Raw genomic sequence first — 17,033 nt, 5'->3', positions numbered from 1 at the left:
TGTACCATGTATCAGTTCTTAATTCCTTTTTACAGCCAAAAATTTTGCATTGTGTGGATATATAATGGGCCTTTGAACAATGCACAGATTAATCTGCATATAATTGGCCCTACAGTTCCTCCAGAACCACAGTTTAATCAACCATTACTGAAAAATATCTGCTTGTAAGTGGACCCATGCATTTCAAACTAATGGGTCGGCTGTACCACATTTTGCTTATATATTTATCAGTTTGATGGACATACGGGTTGTCCACTTTTTTGACTAGCACTGCTATCATCATCCTTACACACCTCTTCATGTGGGCATATATTTTAATTTATTTTGAGTATATACCAAGAATAGAATTGTAGGGTCATAGGGTAACTCTGTCTAACTTTTTGAGAAACTGACAAACTGTTTTCCAGAGTGTCTATACTGTTGGACATTCCCCTCAGCAATACACAAAGTTTCCACCTTCTCCACATTCTCATTGACTCTTATTGTCTCCTTTTTTGATTAAATAAGACATAGTAATAAGATTGGTTTAAAACCACATGTTCATCTCAATAGATACAGGAAAAGCATTTGACAAAAACCAATGCTCTTTCTCTATATTGTAATAAAAGAAAACAAAATGGAACTCTAAGCAAACTACGAGTAGAAACTTCTACAGCTTGAAAAGGGGATCCATATGGCTCACAGCTCATTGGCTGACATCACACTTAATGGTGAAAGGTTGAATGCCTTTCCCTTAAGACTGGATAAAAAGCAAAGATGTCTAGTCTTTCCACTCCTATTCAACACTGTACAGGGGGAATGTTAATCAGGAAAGGAAAAAATAAAGAAAGATTGTAAAGAAAGCAGTTAAACTGATTTGCTCATAGAGAACATGGTCATTATGTGGACATGGTTAAGATATCTCAAAAAACACTAAAAGATCTAGCAAATATGCTTAGGAAAATGACAGGAGACCATGTCAGTATACAACAATAATCAATTGTTATATCAGCAGCAAACAATTAGAAATTGAAAGTTTTAAACACCATTTACAACAGCATCAAAAACATAATATGCTTAAGGAAAGTTTAAACAAAAAAATTGTTCTAGACTTAAAAACTGAAAAATAAAAAGACTGCTAAGAAAATTAAGGAAGGCCTTCACAATTAGATATACTATGTTCAATATTATTTATCAATATTAAGATGTCAATTTTCCTCAAATTTATTTGTAGATTCAATGTCGAGCAAAACCCCAGAAAATTTTTTGTTTAAAAATTAGGCTGATTATAAATTTTATATGGAAATGCAAAAAAAAATAAAACAGGAAAACCAATTTTGAAAAATGAAGAACAAAGTTGAGGAGCTATACTACCTGTTTCAAGATTTACTATAAAGTTACATTAGTCAAGATTATGGTGCCAGGGTAAGAATCAGACGGGTTTCCCCAGGGGCTCAATGGTAAGCAATCTGCCTGCAATATAGGAGACATGGGTTCAACCCCTAGATCAGGAAGATCCCTTGGAGGAGGGCATGGTAATCCATTCCAGTATCCTTGCCAGGAAAATCCCATGGGCAGAGGAGCCTGGTAGGCTACAGACCATAGGGTCACAAAGAGTTGGACACAACTGAAGACCACATAAGAATTAGACATGAGATCAAAGTGTAAGAGCTAAAATAATATGACATCTGGAAGAAAATCTTTGTGACTTTTAGTTAGACAAAGATTCTTTCAGATAGGATGCAAAAAGCATGAACCAAATAATAAAGAGCTTAAATTGGACTTCATCAAATTAAAAACTTCTTCTCTTAAAATGACTGCTAAGAAATTCAAACCATGGTTTTTGATAAAATATTGGTAAAACAATCCTGATAAAGGAGTTCTATTCAGACAATATAAAGAATGTTGCAACTCTTAAACAACTCATGAAAAATGGGGAAAAGATTTTAACTGACATTTCACCAAAGAAGCTATGGGAACAACAAATAAACACATGAAAAAATGCTTAGCATCCAAAATCATTAGTCATTCAGGAAGTGCAAATTAAAGCTGTGATGATAGACACCAAAGGCCAATGAGAGGGCTCCAATTTAAAGACTTAAAACACTAAATGTCAGCAAGGGTATGGAGCAACTGGAAATCTAATGCATTGTTGGGAGGAATGTAAAATATTTTAGCAAGAAGCTTGTCAATTTCTTGAAAAGTTAAATATGCACTAACCATGTAACCTAGCAATTTCACTCAAGTATTTACCCAAGAGAAATGAAAATAGTTGTCTACACAAACATTTGTACATGAATGGTTATGGCAGCTTCAAGATAACAAACATTTGGAAACAAGCCAAATGTCCATCAACAAATGAATGGATGAACGAATTTGGTATAGCTCCTCAATAGACTACTACTATCAGTTCAGTTCAGTTCAGTCGCTCAGTCGTGTCCGACTATTTGTGACCCCATGAATCGCAGCACGCCAGGCCTCCCTGTCCATCACCAACTCCTGGAGTTCACTCAGACTCACGTACTACTATTATAAAGAGAGATTAATAGAAATGAACAAATACATGCTACAACAGTAATGAATCTCAGAAACACTGTGCCCAGTGAAAGAAGCCAGACATTAAATGTATGATTACATTATATGAAATTCTAGATTTAGTAACCAATATCAGATCAGTGGTAAGCTAGGGGAGGGGGCAGGAGTGGGTGATTTGAATGCAGCAAAAATGAACTCTGTGGGGTGATAGAAATGTGTGGTATCTTTATTAGTTACATGGGTGAAATTCGTTTGTCCAAATTCTTAAAAATGTACACTGAAGATAGATGCATTTTTATTATATGGAAACTATATCCTCAAGAAAGTTAATAAAAAATTTTTTTATAGAAGTAATCATTTTGGAGAATATGTTTGGAGCTGTTTTCCCACCTCTTGGCTATCTCACTTTTTCTCCCCTGACTCCTCCTCCTCCACTCCTGATTTCTGCTCTTGAGTCACAGCCTTCTTTCATTTGCCGGCTCTCCAAATATTTGGAGAGGTCTCCATCAATGGTTTCCTTCACTCACCCACCCACCCCCACCAAAGTCTCCTCTCCCACAGGTTAAACATTGCCAGTTCTTCAGTCATTCACATTTGATGTAGTTTCTGACCTTGATAAAAAGTGGAGCTGGAAAAGCTGTACGCCTTCAACAGAGAGGCAAGATCTGGAATGGTCATGAATTCCCCAAGCTAAGGAGAGTATTCCAAGGGCTGGGTAACCAAAACAAAGCAAACAAAAATATAAGTGTTTATAGTGAAAAAGTGTACAGGGGCCCAAATCACGCAAGGCCACGTAAGCCATGGTCAAGATTTTGTTCCCTCTTAAGTATGTTTTAAAAGAGAAGAGATGTGATCTAACCCAGGGCAGCCTCCAGGTGCTAGGCTCAGAGAATTTCCTTCAATCACTTTCCCCTGTGGCACACACCAGGGTACTAACAATCTCAGCAGCTCCGTCATCTTTGATAAGATTTCTCTTTCAAATTTCCTGCACTCTATGAAGCACAGTGCCTTTAGAACAGCATTTACAGTGGTTTTATCATCTGTGTTCTCTTCTATTTATCAGCTCTCTTGGCTCAACTCCGTGCAGGTTATTTAACTTGGATAGCTTGTTCAACGTCTCTGTTGTCTCACCTGTAAAATAAGGATAGCCACAGAAATGCTTTCAAAGTGTTACTGCAATGATAAAATGTATTAATATATGTGAGATGCTTTGAATATTTACTGGTGCATAGTAAGCAGTCTTTAAGTATTTTCTGTTACTATTTGCCTAAGTATATAGGGGAAAATCTTATAAGCTTCCAGACAGAATGAATAAGTTATCTGTAAAGGGGGGTCAGGATGGGGGAAGGGAAGGGAAACAGGCTGGCAGCGAAATTTTCCTTTGCAACACTAGAAGCTAGAAGGCAGTGGAATACATTTTTAAATTTAAAGTTCTGTGACTGGTTGCTATATACTTATCAAAATGAAAGATCCTATTACATGTGTGTAAAAGGCATGGCCTGCCACATAGTAAGCGCCCTGTAAGGTTTTTCTGTTATTACTATCCATAGGGCCAGGGTCTGAGACTTGGAATCTTCCTTCCTGGATGATAACTATATTCCACCTGCGCATACCACACAGGCCATGACTGCACTCCTCATCTGACACATTCTCTTCTCTGTTCTTTCCCACTCACATTTCAATTATTCCAGCCCCAGGAAGGCGAGGAAGGGTTTCATATTCCATCTAAATTAAGAAAGTCTCTCTCCTAATTTTGTCTGGTTTGCGTTAAATATCAACAGATATTGATTGGGGAACAGAAAAAAAAATGTACTTAGCCTGCATTCTGGACAATACCAAAAGCAAAAAGATTTTGTCTATTTCATGGTGAAATCGTCCTTGCTTTTATTAAATTTTAAAGCTCCCAACTGTATTAAAAAGAATTGTAATATAATTGGAAACTTCATTATTTCATGATTTGTATTATTTTTTAGTAGTTATCCTGTTCTTTGATGTGCTTGACATTACTTCTTCAAACATAAAATTGTTTCATTATTGCTCAATTCAAGACTTAATTTGAAATTTTAAAATGTTGAGTTTTCCAAAGAGGAGGAAAGGGTTACAAAACCATCTAAACCATATTTGCCAGGACTTTAATGTCTAAATTTTTATTCAGAGCAATTTAAGGGGAAAAGTAATTCTTTTTTTTTTTTTTTTTGGAAAAGTAATTCTTATGTTTCTGATTCATTTATGCTTGAATCATCAAATTGCTGTTTTTCTAAAAGCTGTTTGATGTTCCACTAGCTTTTGAATCCTTTAAGACTTTTTAATGTCTCTTTTTCCCCTCATTATAGACTTTCTGCTCTCTGTGGGTTTTATTGGTCCAGTGTGTGCCTTGTATTTAACCCGTATTTCTCAAATTGAACCATTTTATGAACGGGTTCACTCTCACTCTTACCTCAGGACCCATGCACAGGTGCTTTTCTCAGCATGGAATACTCTTTCATGGTTAGCTTCTATATTTCCTTTGTCTAAAAGTGATTTTTCCAACGAGGCTTACTCTGACCTCCCTGTTTCAAATTGCAAAACTAAAATTTACTCTAAAATACAGCACAAAATCAACTTAGCTAAGTGAAATTTAGAATCAAATAAATGTTGGAGGGACTTTGAAGTTTTTCTGGCCCAAATGTCTCATTTTGCAGATGAAGCCTAGAGAAGTTAAGGGGCTTCCCTCAGATCAGACAATCAGTTAAATCCAGAAATATAACAGGCATCTCACACTCAACATGCCCTAGACTGAACTCTGGTTGTCTCCTGGATCCTGTTCCCTGTCTTGGCTGATGGTAACACCATTCTTCCAGTTACTTGGGCCAAACACCTTGGAATCATCTCATCACCCTTTCTTTTACACCCTCCCCCCATATCTAATCTATCAACAAATCCTATTTGCTCTGCCTTCAAAATACAAACAGAATCTTCCCGTCTCCCACATTTGTCCATCATCTCATACCCAGAGCAAGTCTCCTGTCTATTCTCCTTGCCTCTATTCTTGCTTCCAATAGTGTGTCCTCGACAGAAGCTAGACTGACTGAAACCCAAGTCAGTTCATGCTACTCTTGTGCTCTGTTCCAAATCCACCAAAAGCTCTGCATTTCACTCAAGCAGTGCCTCCGGGACCCTCCACCCTCTGGGCTCCCATATACTCCTCCCAAACTTATCTTCTACTCGTCTACCCCTTGCTTGAAAAGTCAAAGTGTTAGTTGCTCAGTCGTGTTGGACTCTGTGACCCCACAGACTATAGCCCACCAGGCTCCTCTGTCCATGGAATTTTCCAGGCAAGAATACTGGAGTGGGTTGCCATTCCCTTTTCCAGAGGATCTTCCTGACCCAGGGATCGAGCCTGGGTTTCCTGCATTGCAGGCAGTCTTTACCATCTGAGCCACTAGGGAAGTACTGGCCCTTGAAACCTACCCCTTGCTTGCTACCCTGTAAATATAGTGATCTTCTTGCTAGTCCTTGAATAATCCTGACATATTCCCACCTTATAGTCTGGTGACACATATCCATGTGGCATGGGCATATTTCTGAGTATGAAAAGCATTAATTTGTTAAGTGTAACTAGATAAAATAACCCCCAATTTTTGTGAACTGTTTTGTTATCCCTAAGGTCCATCTAGTCAAGGCTATGGTTTTTCCAGTAGTCATGTATGGATGTAAGAGTTGGACTGTGAAGAAGGCTGAGCACTGAAGAAATGGTGCGTTTGAACTTTGGTGTTGGAGAAGACTCTTGAGAGTCCCTTGGACTGCAAGGAGATCCAACCAGTCCATTCTGAAGGAGATCAGCCCTGGGATTTCTTTGGAAGGAATGATGCTAAAGCTGAAACTCCAGTACTTTGGCCACCTCACGCAAAGAGTTGACTCATTGGAAAAGACTCTGATGCTGGGAAGGATTGGGGGCAGGAGGAGAAGGGGATGACAGAGGATGAGATGGCTGGATGGCATCACTGACTCAATGGATGTGAGTCTGGGTGAACTCCGGGAGTTGGTGATGGACAGGGAGGCCTGGTGTGCTGTGATTCATGGGGTCACAAAGAGTCGGACACGACTGAGCAACTGAACTGAACTGAACTGAACTTTTAATATACCGAGATCCTCACATGAAAATGCTCCCACAGGACTTCCCTGCTGGTTCAGTGGTTAAGAATCCAAGCTTCCAATGCAGAGGACCTGGGTTCAATCCCTAGTCAGTGAACTAGATCCCAGATGCCACAACTAAGATCCAGTGCAGCCAAATAAATATTTTTTAAAAAGAAAGAAAGGAAACACTCCCACAGTTAGCTAGGTTCTACCATCAGATGGTACATATCTGAAGACAAGCCTGATCTAAGGACTAAAGCTGCACCACTGATGGGTGAGGAAACCATTGTATTAAAATGGTTAAATTAAAAGCCCCTTCCTACTTCCCTATTTGCCATTTGGCTCATTACCTAAGCACTGCTGTGAGCATAATAAACCCACTAGCTTCTCTTTCACACTGCTTCTACCAAGAACTTTCATCCAAGGATGCCACTTGGAGAGAATGTTTTTAGGGGGTGATCTATTGCTCTTGCTCCCCCTGGTTTAAAACTCTGGTACTCTGACCTCTCTCGATTCCTGGGAGGCCTTGATTGGGAATCAGAAAACATTTCCATGGAGGGCTGAGAGGAAAGTCTGATTGCAGTAAATTAAGGATGAGAGAATGATTGTGATCCCAGAGACTGTGGCTCTGAAGCACATTCTTTGTTCTAAGAGCAAAATATGTTCTCTTTAGAGGAGAAGAAAAATCAGAAAGGATTGGTAGCTTGGCTCTCTACGTGGAAAATTTTCCTGTGTTATAACAATAATACATTTACTGCAGTCCTTTCTCAACATTCTATCTATCATGCTCACTTCACACTTTCCCTCTGCTTATCTATTGCTGGAACACCCTCCCATCCTCTCTGCTTACCTAATGTCCATTGCCGCGAAACATCTATTCCTCTGTTTCTGGGAATATTTCATGATATTTCCTTTGAGAAGCCTGCTCCCCTGTTTTTGGTGAGACTGACTCCACTCTGAGTTCTAAAGATGTGTCCAAATTAATTTAAAAAATCACACTATCCCTTTGCCCAGGGTACCGTGACTGACTTAAGAATTGACACGTTACCTAATCAGAACCAAGTCGGTGCTAGGGTGCATTTACTAGGGATTTTTGGAAAGAGACACCTCCTTGTTCTCTCTTTGGGCCTCCTGGAAAAGATTCCATCTTCTCCTGGGCGATGTAATGTGGAGCTATGTGGTCTAGAACTGCTGGAGGCATTTTGCTGCCAGGAGGGAAACTAGCTAAAAAATAAAGTCAGCACTCACTCTCATTTCCTCTACCACAGACTTGGATACTTTAGTACTACTAAATTGTATTATTATTAGATACTAGGCAGAGTCATTTATAAATACTGTGATGATGATAAATAATGTCAATAGAGCACTTGGCTAAAGGCCACTAGGTTTAACTCCTGGAAATGCCACTTGCTACGTGTATGACGTTAGGCAAATGCTTTAAATTTTCCATGCCCCTGTTTCCTCATTAGTGAAACAGGAATAATACAAACATATTAGTTGCAGAGGTTTTCACTTCCAGAAAGTCAGTGCACAAAGCTAATGGTGAAAATCTGCCACAAACACTGAGAAATACTAGATGGACAAAATAGTTTATTGTACAATAATAAAGAGTAAAGTGGATTTATTCTTTAGTTATTAAATGTAGATATTAAGGTATCTCTTTCAATAACTGATAGATATAACAGAAGAACATAATTAAGGATATAGAAGTTTCAAAAACGTTTCAAATGCCTTTGGTCTAATACATATTTGGAACCATGTACTTAGACATATATATTTTCTTATATTTGCACTAATAAAAAGAAATATATTAAATACTAGCTCACAAAAAATTGAAGATCATTTAATAGATAAAATATCCTTGTATTTGGAAGTTTCAAAATATATTTCTGAATAATTTGTATATTAATTAAGAAATAATCATAGACATTGGAAAATAATTAGATCTAAATTCCTATGAAATTGCTCCATGACAAAACTTGTTAAATGCAACTAAAGCAATTTTCATGGGGAAGTATATAGGCCTAAATGAATGTTAGATAGTGATTTAATTATAAAGTCTTATTTTTCTTTTTATTACTTTTGCAAATAATGTAGCATATATCATAAAGACTTAAAAATCCTTTCTGTTTAAATATAACAGAGAAAAGTTCATAAATGATAAATAAAAATATCTATATAGATTTTATATGGAAAAAGGTTGAATGTGACTAAAATGTATAATGTTACGATTATAATCCACATCATTTTACATCTACATTTCAACAACAGTAAAAATAAACTATGTTTTCAACACGGTATCACCATTGGCATTCTACTTCCTAAGAATAGATATAAACCCAGCAAGCAAAGATGAGATAGCATACCAAACAGAAAGTGTAATCTAGTAAATAAATAGAGAAAAGGACTTGTAAAAATAGTTATTACCTGCTTTATACCCCCAAAAGAACCAGGGAGTTTTTAAATATCACCTTGAGTTCTAGCAGAAAACAAGCAGGAAACAGAAGAGAGTTTAACAAAGGGACTAACCGCAACATGTGGGCAAGTTAGGAAGCAACAGGGTGTGATGAAGTATTTGAGACTCTGTCACCACCTTCAGCATCTTGATAGAGCTGTTGCCTTTGGTAGAAGAGCATACTAATGCCAGCCTGTGGCTTGACATGGAGGGAGCCTGGAAAATAAAAACACAACCACACAATCTTCCCATTCTCCCATATTCACATGCATTTCTTATGGTGAAACCCAGCCAGAAGCTAGAGAGCAAGAAAGCCTGTTGATGTGAGCCCAGTGAATGAGGCTGTCCTTTGGAAACACAGAGGGAGAGAGTAGATTTGGAGGAAAATATCCAACACTGGCATTAGTAAGAAATGAAATACAGTTGCTATCCTCTTCAAAATAATGTATTCAATGAGCTTAATTCTTTTTTTCTTACAGTAAAACCAAAATATCTAGGAGGGCAGTTAATTTATTTCCAAAAATTTCAGTGATAGTAGCTAATGAAGTTCTTAATTTTCCATATTATGTTAAATAACATCCCCTAAGAGGCAGAGGTGAACACAGTATTAGACATGCTTGAGATTTACTGGGGGAAACTCCTGTGAAAAATAAAGGGAGAAAAAGTAGGTGTAGGTAAGGAAAGCCTCAGACTGCAATGCAGGTCTGATAACTGTGAAAGGAGAGGAGAAAAGATTCAGCAGGACTGGGTAAGAAGAGATTCAAGACTATATCTCAGTTCTAACAAAGTTTTGGCCAGCCCAAAGAGGAGTCTTTGAACCATTGCAGACATGCTGAGTTGCTTCAGTTGTGTTTGACTCTGTGCAACCCTATGGACTGTAGTCCACCAGGCTCCTCTGTCCATGGGGATTCTCCAGGAAAGAATACTGGAGGGGGTTGCCATAGCCTCCTCCAGGGGATCTTCCCAACCCAGGGATCAAACCTGCATCTCTTACGTCTCTTGCATTGGCAGGTGAGTTCTTTACCAGCAGTGCCACCTGGGAAGCCCAAAAGAAAGTGAAGTTACTCAGTCGTGTCCAACTCTGCAACCCCATGTACTGTAGCCTACCAGGATCCTCTGTCCATGGGATTTTCCAGGCAAGGGTACTGGAGTGGGTTGCCATTTCCTTCTCCAGCAGATCTTCCCAACCCAGGGATCTAACCCGGGTCTCCCACACTGCAGGCAGATGCTTTACCGTCTGAGCCACCAGGGAAGCCACAAAGCCACTTATTATAAAACCCCATTCCCTGAAGGAATCTTCATACCTCTGATTTCATGCCTTCATACCATGTGTTCAGTCACTCACTGTGAGCAGCCTGGAGAAAATGTGGCCTCACAGAATGCGGTGGCAGATCCAAGGTCAAGGCTGCTGGAATTATCAGTCCACTGTGCTCCCTAGAGCAGGAGATCGGAGAGGGTTATTCTTCATGGCCACCACACACACCGTTTACCTCTTTGTGAATTTGAATACTAAGAAAAAAGAAAGTGGAAAGTGCTCATTGCAATTACTGCCATATAGGGAGGAGTCAAAAGCTAAGTAGATGGAATAATTTGAGGTGCATACAAAGACACTTTACACTGTTGAAATACCCTCTATGCTCTTGATTTCCACCATCTTGAAAATCTCTCTGTTATAGACAGAACATCAATGTGTTCATTAAAGATCAGCCTCTTTTGCATTATAGATATCAATATCATTCATTCATACTTTTAAAAATCATATTGACTGTAACGTTCCAACAATGATGTTATTTTGACCTATCTCTCATTTAGACTTTCATTTATGATCTTATGACTAATAACTCAAGGTGGTCTGATTCATATGTTACAAATGAAGAGATCAAATTAACTCCCCTTAATTTGTAACAATGGAATACATGGCTATCTCCTCATAGAGCTGACCTTGTATATGCCATATATACTTCTGATAAAATGTATATGATAACATTTCTTTTGAAAAACCTTCCTCCTTTTTATAATATGATGAAATTTAGAGATATCTCCTAGTCTAATGTAGCAATCCCCACTACAGCTCTAGTCTATTGAATAATTTGCAGTTGGGCAGTGAGAGGAATTGAGAATGAATCACTAGGAGCCACATAAGCTCATTCAAATAAGGTATATCAGGTTAATCTTATTGATATGATTACTAAACTAGCAGTCTAGATACAAATATAGTGATATCTTTATGGACAAAGTAGAAATATGTTTTGTTTACCAAAAATATTAATTCATTCATTCATAGAATCACAGAAAGTTAGAGCTAAAGTGACTTAAGATGTCATCTTATTCTATAGATATGTCAGGTTTTTTGTTCAGTCATTCAGTCATGTCTGACTCTTTGCGATCCCATGGACTGCAACACACCAGGCTTCCCTGTCCTTCACCATCTCATGGAGCTTGGTCAAACTCAAGTCCATTAAGTCAGTAATGTCATCCAGTTATCTTGTCCTTTGTCATCCCCTTCTCCTCCTGCCTTCAATCTTCCCAGCATCAGTGTCTTTTTCCAGTGAGTCAGCTCTTTGCATCAGGTGGCCAAAGTATTGGAGCTTCAGCTTCAGCATCAGTCCTTCCAATGAATATTCAGGACTGATTTCCTTTACGATTGACTGGTGGGATCTCCTTGCCTGCCAAGTGACTCTCAAGAGTCTTCTCCAACACCACAGTTCAGCAACATCAATTCTTCAGTGCTCAGCCTTCTTTATGGTCCAAATCTCACATCCATACACGACTACTGGAAAAACCATAGCTTTGACTATATATACTTTTTTGGCAAAGTGAAGTCTCTGCTTTCTAATACACTGTTTAAGTTTGTCATAGCTTTTCCTCCAAGGAATTCTTTTACTTTCATGGCTGCAGTCACCATCTACAGTGGTTTTGGAGCCCAAGAAAATAAAGTCTCTCGTTGTTTCCATTGTTTCCCCATCTATTTGCCATGAAGTGATGGAACCGGGTGCCATGATCTTAGTTTTTTGAATCTTGAGTTTTAAGCCAGCTTTTCCACTCTCCTCTTTCACCTTCATCAAAAGACATTTTAGTTTCTCTTCATATTCTGCCATTAGAGTAATATTGTCTGCATATCTGAAGTTGTTGATATTTCTCCCGACAGTCTTGATTCCAGCTTGTGATTTATCCAGCCTGGCATTTCGTTTGATGTACTCTGCATGTAAGTTAAATAAATGTGTAGCCATTTTAGTATTGAAGATGGAAGAAAAAATAGCAACATTTTCAGCATGTTATAGTTTATTATTCCAAGAAAGGTAAAAATCCAACTGAAACACAAAAAATGATTTGTGCAGTGTATGGAGAAGGTGCTGTGACTGATCGAACATGTCAAAAGTGGTTTGTGAAGTTTCATGCTGAGATTTCTTGTTTGATGATGTTTCACAGTTGGGTAGATCCGTTGAAGTTGATAGGGATTACATTGATAGATTAATTGAGAACAATTGATGTTATACCACATGGGAGACAGCTGAGATACTAAAAATATCCAAATCAAGTGTTGAAAGTCATCTGTACCAGATTGGCATATTACTCACTTTGATATTTGGGTTCTATATAAGTTAAGCAAAAAAAAAACCTTCTTGATCATATTTCCGCTTGCAGTTCTCTACTGAAACATAACAAAAAACATTCTGTATTTAAAACAAATTGTGACAGGTGATGAAAAGTGGATACCTAACAATAATGTGAAATGGAAGAGATTGTGGAGCAAGCAAAATGAACCACCACCAACCACACCAAAGACCAGTCTTCATCCAAAGAAGGTGATGCTGTGTATGTGATGGGATTGGAAGGGAGGCCTCTATTCCTTCCAGAAAACCAGATAATTAATTTCATGTACTGCTCCCAATTAAATCAAATGAAGGTTTCTGGAATTAGTCAACAGAAATGCATAATCTTCCATCAGAATAACACAAGACCACATGTTTCTTTGATGATCGAGCAAAAAGTGCTACAGCCTGACTGGGAAGTTCTGGTTCACCTGCTGTATTCACCAGACATTGTAGCTTTGGATGTTCGTTTATTTAAGTCTTTACAAAATTCTCTTAATGGAAAAAAATTCAATTCTCTGGAAAACTGTATAGAAGGCACCTGGAACAGTTCTTTGCTCAAAAAAGATAAAAAGTTCTGGGAAGATGGAATTATGAAGTTGTCTGAAAAATGGCAGAAGGTGGTGGAACAAAATGGTGAATATGTTGTTCCATAAAGTTCTTGGTAAAAAGTAAACAAGTGTCTTTTATTTTTACTTAAAAACCAAAGGAAATTTTTTGGTTAATTCAATAAGTGAATTAGAGACAAGAAAAGCAATAGAAAAGATCAATAAAACTGAATTGGTCATTTGAAAAAATAAAATCAACAAATCCTTAGCTAAACTGACAAATAAAAGATAAGAGAGAAGACTCAAATGAATAAAATCAGAAATGAAGGAGGAGACATTACCACTGATAGTGCAGGAATAACTACTATGAACATTTATATACTAACAAATTGGATAACATAGAAGAAATGAATAAATTCCTAGAAACATACACTTAACTAAGATGGAATCATGAAGAATTAGAAAATCTGAACAGACCAATAAAGAATAAAGAAATTGAATCAATCATCAAAATCTCCCAAGAACAACCACCACAAAAAACCCAGGGTTATATGGTTTCCCTGATGAATTCTACCAAATATTAAAAAAAGAATTAATGCCAATCAAAACCATAATGAGCTATTACCCTCTCACATCTGTTAGAATGGCTGTTATCAGAAAGCAACAGAAAACAAGTGTTGGTGAGTATGTGGAGAAGAGGGAATTTTCAGCACCATTGGTGGGAATGTAAATTGGCACTGCCACTATGGAACACGGTATGGCGGTTCCTCAAAATATTAAAAATAGAACTACCATATGATCCAGCAATCCCACTTTGGGGTATATATCCTGAAAAAAAATGAAATTAGAATCTTGAAGAGATATTTGTACTCACATATTCTTTGTAGCATCGTTCCCAACAATATTTTAATATATATAATGGAATATTATTGTCATGAGAAGGAATGAAATTCTGCCATTTTTGACACGGATGGAACTTGAGGGTATTATCCTAAGTGAAATAAATCAGACAGTGAAAGATATATGCTGTGTGATTTCATTAATATGTGAAATCTAAAAAATATCCCCAAATAAACCAACATAACAAAATATAAACAGTTATAGATACAGAGAACAAATAAGTGTGTGTCAGAGGAAAGAGGTGCAGGGGGAGCAAAGAAATAGGTGAGCGAGATTAAGATTTATCAACTTCCAGTCGCAAAATGAATGAATCACAGGTATGAAATGTACAGTGTGGGGAATATAGTCAATAACTATGTAATATCTTTTTTAGTGACATATTATAACTAGACTTATCTTAGTGATCACTTTGAAATGTATAGAAATGTTGAATTACTATGTTGTTTAATGAGAACTATAGGTCATCTATATTTTAGGTCAATTATATTTTAAAAACAAACAAGCTAACTCATAGAAAACGAGATCAGACTCATGGTTACCAGAGGCAGGAAGGAGAATTGGATGAAGGCAGTCAAAAGGTACAAATTTGCAGTTGTGAGATAAATAAATACTAGAGATATAATGTACAACATAAATATATGAAATGTATATGTATATGAAATGTTGTATATGAAAGTTGTTGAGACTAAATCCTAAGAACTCTCAACACATGAAAAATTTCATTTTTTATTTCTGTACTTCTATATATGAGATTACAGATGGTCACTAAACTTGTGTTGATAATCACTACATGATGTTTATAAATCCAATAATTATGCTATACACCTTAAACTTAGACAATGTTGTGTGTTAATTATATACATTGTCCAGAGAGAGAAAGAGAATTGAGTCTCTCCCAGGGTGAGGTGAAGTGTTAGCTGCTCAGTCATGTCTGACTCTGTGACCCCATGGACACAGCCCATCAGGCTGTTCTGTCTGTGGAGTTCTCTAGTCAAGAATACTGGAGACGGTTGCCATTTCGTACTCCAGGGGATCTTTCCAACCCAGGGGTTGAACTGAGTCTCCTGCATTACAGGGAGATTCTTTTACCATCTGAGCCACCAGGGAAGCCCGTCCCAGGGTGGTGCTGGCCTCATGGGGTAAGCTGGGTGGGCTCTTCAGGTTTCACCCACAACCGAAAGCTCAATACCGTGGTACATGCCATATTAGCTGCTCTGGCAGGGTTAATAAGTTATTGAAGAAAGCTGAAAAAAAAAAATGTGCTTGTAAACTCACAGGAAACGTCTAGAAAGAACCAGGAAGAGTATGAGGGTAGTGAGACGTCCTGCAATAATCGTGGCTATCAGAGTCAGACAAAGGGTATCAATGAATACCATATGTGATTTACCCCCTGAGTTACACTGAGTTCTGAGGCACACAGATTATATGTGAAATACCGATAAATATGCTTCTTATAACTATTAATAAAAGAAATATTATAGTAAATACACAAAAGACAAGAAACAATTTCAAATATGATATCCAGCTCTTCACAAACAGAATGGGCCCAGCAGGCTCTGCAATACGTTTACTCTTTCCACTTCATTGCTTTCTGGTCAAATCTCAGGATCTTTCCTTGACTACAGTGGTTTGTATCTGAGGCACGCAGCCTGAGCTAAAGATATTTCTTTGCTTCATTTCTCCGTGAAGGACAAATATATCTACATGTATTTCTATCCAGGCCAAATTTTGAATTTGAGGAAGATAATATTCAGCACACCTGGTGTGAAGAGACCCGTGTGCCATACTGAAGTCTTGACATCTTAGGAAGAAACAGTGATCATAGGAATAAATCAGGTGTGAGTGTGAGCAAGAGTGATAACAATGACTATGAAGGAAGTAGACCCAATTGGCTCCCCTGTCGTGTAGAGTTCAGAGTATGTCAGTGTGATGGACAGACTTATAGCTTTTTTTTTTTTTTTCAGTCTGAGAAAAATTACTAGTAGTTCTTGGCCTTGTTTTGTGCTTTTTTTAGTGGCTTGAATGGGAACATAAAAATCATGCTTGTCATACTTATTTAATGTGGGAAAGCTGGGAAAGCTTTTTTGATGATAGACTCAATGTCCAGGAAGTACTGATAGGCTGGAACATAATAATGAAACTTAAAAATGAAATTTAATAAATATTCAACAATTTAACATTAATTCAAATCAATTAAAGTCAGTTGTATTCCTGATAAATGCCCAGGTTGACAACTTTTTATGGAAGAAGAAAGAACGAGTTAACAGAACAAAAAATCTGCTAAGAAAATGAACACAATATTAAACTGTAATGATACAAGCATTTTGTCTAAATTAAAGCCAGAAGGGGTACCACTTTGTGACTGTGTGCTGATCATACTTGAAATACTACAGATAGAATCTGAATATCCAGGTTTCAGAGCTGTTGAACAAGTAGGTAACTAGAGGTGGTAGAAGAAAAGGATGGAGAGAGATCTGGAAGCTATGTGGATGAGATGGAGTTCAGCAAGTTTATCCAGGAAAAGAGAACAGGTGTGACAGGTATAGTCAATTTATTGACAGGGAAGTCATGTGGAAGGTGACTGTTGTTACTTTACCTGCCTCCAGAGGGCAGAAAAAGGATCAGTGTGGGCAAATTTTAAGGAGGCATGTTTTTGAAGACTTAGTTTAGGTCTAGAGTTGTTGATAAAAGGCTTTCCTGGGAGGAAGCATTTTTTCCTTTTCCTGGTGGTGCCCAGTCTGAGGTTGGGTGCTAAGCTGTCATTGATATGGAGCAAAGATTCTGCTTTGGGAGCGAGCAGGCCAAAAACCTTTAGTTCACCATCAACTCTGTGATTTTATGAGCCCTGACAGCTATTCAACTTTTACCTGAATAGTTCTGATAACTGTGGATGAGATCTTCTCGTTT

This window comes from Capra hircus, chromosome 1 (assembly GCF_001704415.2).
Source record: "Capra hircus breed San Clemente chromosome 1, ASM170441v1, whole genome shotgun sequence".
Classification (NCBI taxonomy): domain Eukaryota; kingdom Metazoa; phylum Chordata; class Mammalia; order Artiodactyla; family Bovidae; genus Capra; species Capra hircus.
The sequence above is the reverse complement of the archived record's forward strand: the minus strand, read 5'-3'. Positions refer to the sequence as shown.